At 41.1% G+C, this 4,298-nt stretch overlaps 1 non-coding gene across 1 annotated transcript; it reads left to right on the forward strand.

The window, feature by feature from the left end:
* Positions 1 to 430: 430 nt before the first annotated feature.
* On the forward strand, positions 431 to 502 carry TRNAW-CCA. The gene has a single exon. It is a non-coding gene; the product is annotated as a tRNA-Trp (tRNA).
* Positions 503 to 4,298: the final 3,796 nt, after the last annotated feature.

Below are 4,298 nucleotides of genomic sequence, written 5' to 3' on the forward strand. Positions count from 1 at the left end.
ATGAGAGGTTAAGCAGGAAAGAAGTCTGATGAGATCATTCTTTGATTTATTATCATCCCATAGTATTCCGCAAAGCATTCATCACACTGTGGTGACCCCTAAAAAAGGTCAAATGTTTCTTATTTAGAAATTGCCTTGACTGACTCTTCCTTTGTAAAAGTAAAGGAACTAGAGAGTTTAAGTGCCAGTTTGCTCCAGGTGCTTAAACTCCACATTGTTTTGACAGGTTTCAACTCAAAGCACAGCCAGTCATTCATGACATTCTGTTCAAAGCCCCACTCCCACCTTCATGTTTTATCTATGTGAATGAATTTCAATTTTCCTTAGGTAGGATTAGCACAGAATAATGGATAATCACAACCCCATGGAGCTCAGGTAGATTTGGGGTCTGACACTGTTTCTATCCCATATTAAATATGTAACCTTGGTTTCCCTGGTGGCTCAGAGGGTAAAGCGTCTGCCTCCAATGCAGGAGACCCGGGTTCGATCCCTGGGTTGGGAAGATCCCCTGGAGAAAGAAATGGCAACCCACTCCAGGATTCTTGCCTGGAGAATCCCATGGACAGAGGAGCCTGGTGGGCTACAGTCCACGAGGTCGCAAAGAGTCGGACACGACTGAGCGACTTCACTTTCACTTTGGCTAACTACTGATTTCGGTAAGACCTTGCCATTCAAAGTGTGGTCTATGGATCAGCAGCAGCTGTAACACCTGGGAACTTTTCAAAAATGCCAACTTGCAGCCCCATCTGGGAACTTGGGAGTCAGAATCTACACTTAAATTCTCCATTAAAGTTGTCAGTGGGGGAGAGGGAGGGGAGGAGGAGAAGGACAGCAGTTCTCACAGGGTGCTGTTTTATGAGATACAGAAAGTGACTCATAATTTAATGATTATTACATGACAAGTTTTGTATGTCTTTTAATTTGTAGTAGAATTCTTGCAAGCTAGACATTACCTCACCGTCTCATTAAAAGCTTTGCTATTATTCCTAATTCACTTTGATGATCTGTTTTTCAAATGGTGGTAAGTAGAATGATACAGGGGTGTGTGTGCGCTCAGGTTCTTAGTCAGTGTCCGACTCTTTGCAAGCCCACCAGGTCCATGGAATTTTCCAGGCAAGAAATACTGGAGTGGGTTGCCATTTCCTATTCTAGGGGATCTTCTGGACTCAGGGATCTAACCCACATCTACTGTGTCTCCTGCATTGGCAAGCAGATTCTTCACCACTGAGCCACCTGGGAAACCCTATGATATGGAGTGATGGGTCATAATTTTTTTTTTTACTTTGATTTGAGAATTTCTGATTAGATACAGAATGCCTTTCTCTTTTTAGCTTTATTTTGATGAACTTTTACTTCTAAGTCCTGCCTCCTATTAGTATCTGTTTATCTGTTTAATGTCTTTTATCCTAAGACTTTCTATGCCTTTAAATGTGGTTACAAACTCAAAAAGTGTGACTAGCATCTCTGCCCTGAACTTTGTAAAGGTTTGGGAAAGATAGTCCTTTCAGGATCCTGAATACAGGATCCAGGTTTAAACACACTCATGGCTGAACCTACAACCTTAATCCAAGACCAAAGAATTCTATTTAAAAAGATTTCTCCAAGCAGCTTTTTATTGTATCTCACAATCTGCAGTGATTTAGGCAGAGATATGTAATAGAGAGCTGAATTTTCAGCTTCTGGAGCCTACTATGTCATTTAAAAACAACCTCTGTGATATTGGACAAGCCATTGAATTTCATGCCTTGGTATGGACTGGAAATAATTGTACACTATGACTTAGCAAGTTTGTTGTGGTTTCCCATAGCTGTCCTTGCTGTGCTATGAAGGTCCAATCTCATAATTTATGCAAACAAACACCCTTCACAGGCTTTCCCCACACCTGACCCTCATCTCTGTTACTCTCCGAAATCACCTTTATCCCTTTCTCATAATTGTATGAACCTATAACTTAGTTACATATTAGGCACGATTTCTCTACTAGCGACTTCTAACAAAGCACATTTTTCTTGTTAGAATCACTGAGTTTTTCTTTCAGGTTCGTTCCTTTTTCCTTCTAATTACAGCATGAATTCACATTTCCACAATTCCAGAGAGGATTTCTTGCAAGCTAAAAGGTCTTTGCAAGAACTCATGGATCAGGGTCCACTATGGAGAAGGGGAGGGTTATCACAGTCTGCATGCAGCCTGCAATGAACTCTTTATCCCTAAGAGAATGTTACAAAGACAAGGTTTACCGAATGCTTACTATGTATCAATCATCACCCCAGGCATTTTGCACAGACACACTCATTCAGTTCTCAGATTACCCAGTGACTACTATCAGCCTCATCTGTAATTTACAATGAAATCCCAGACACAGGGAAGCTCAATCACTTGCCCAAAGTATGGAGCCAGGCAATCAAAGACGCAGTATTAGTCATAGTGATGCTTTCTTTCCTTTGCTGCACACGGATTCTGAATTTCACAAGAAGGTATCCGGATGCCCCTTATCGGGGTGTGAATACTTTCTTTGGGCTCCCAGCAGCTGGCTGCTGCCCCCTGGAGAGTGACGTTACATCGGAGGGGGCCAGGAGGCAGAGAGCTAGCCAGCAAGCGAGCACACAGCCCTAAACGTGCAGCCTGCAGGCAAGCGCCGGCGGGGTCCGAAAAGCCAGGCGGTGGCAGGTGGAACCGGGACAGGATCATCGGAACCTGTTGCTGAAACCCAGCCAGGACGCTTCGACGCCGCTGGGGCTCTGCCCTGGCGTGGTCTGCAGGTAGGGGTGCGGGTCAGACTGGGCTGGGGACCCCAGTGCCCGCGGCTGGCTTGGATGATTCGCATTAGCGACTGGGGAGTGTTATCTTGGATTTTGCAACTTTATTCTTTCCACTTTTCCCAAATCCCTTCCTAATCACACGGGGCACTGTCTGTGGACTCACAGTCCAGGAAGACGACCCTTTGGTCACCAGCGTGACATTTTGGGGCTTCTGTGCCCAGGCTGTCCATACCACTGATTCCTGTTCCCAGGCTCCTAGCACTGGGATGGGGCTAGGAATGGGGAGGAGGGAGCCACTTTCATAACCTTAAAGTTCTCCAAAAACCCCTCCTCCTTTTTTTAAAATAACTTTCCTGTTGAGACTCCTTGAAGTCCATGTCTGATACTAGAGAGTTTTCTAAACTTCTGTCTACATTTGTGATTATTTGAGCAATGATCTTTGGGTATGTGAGTAAGGTTGCATCTTATATGCTTTTATTTGCCAGAAAGGCTAAAACATGGTTTTTTACCCAAGTCCAGCACAGAGCCATCAGTGAAGGTATTTGGAGAGTTGTTTTTTTTTTTTTTTTTTTTTAGCTCTTTCTAGGGTGTGAGAAAGGATTTCCAGACAATGCCAAGTTTAGCCTGTCTTTTACCAAAACCCCAGGCATTTGCCAGAAGTTCAGCCCTTGGTCAAAGATAGCGTCTGGTGTGGGAAAACAGGAGCATTCTTTGCTCTGCGCTATTTTTTTTTTTTTTTAAATACAGAACTATAAACTAAGAAACAAAGATGAATTTGCTTATCCCTTCTTTTGCCCTCAGCTAGACTGTAGATATTTCAAAAAATTTTTTATTTTAAAGAATCCAATCTAAGATGGCATAAGTTATAAGAATATGATAGATTTCTTTTCTGATCAAAGTATTAAAAGTTATTTTAACCATGTGTCTAAATTTCTCTTTCCATTATACATCCAAATCATTTTCAATTGATAATGACCAATGAGGGGAAAGATAGGCAAATTCTGGTTTGTAATGTGTGGACACATTTCTGTTTTCAGCTTCCACTCTAATTATGTAAACCAAAATAGCTTGTGTAAAATCATCTTAATATTTTAAGTTATGATTGAATTTGCAAAATTGCTGTGAAATGCTCAAGATAGAACCATTTCCATGAACACAGAGTTGAGTGGCAACTGTATGCAGAGTTTGGTTAGTGTCTTTCATCTGTTAAAAGCTGCTATCATTTAAGAGAACAGGTCTTCACTATACTGCATTATCATCATTAAAAAGTAGTTATTATAATAACCTAAAATGTAATTTCAATATTGCTTGATGATGCATTAATGTGTTATTCATATGTTATCTTCTGCTCTTTTATTAGCATAAATATTTTTCTAAAATTCATATCATCCAAAAAGATCTTCCTAACAGCCATTTTTCTTGATGTCCCTAGGCATCTTCAGGAAAGTTTGAATCTCAAACATTTTTTTCTTAGTCTATCATCTATCTGTCTATTTTATCTGACATTTTTATTCCTGAGCATTTTATGAATAAATTACA

This window comes from Oryx dammah, unplaced genomic scaffold (genome assembly GCF_014754425.2).
Source record: "Oryx dammah isolate SB20612 unplaced genomic scaffold, SCBI_Odam_1.1 HiC_scaffold_3, whole genome shotgun sequence".
Taxonomy (NCBI): Eukaryota; Metazoa; Chordata; class Mammalia; order Artiodactyla; family Bovidae; genus Oryx; species Oryx dammah.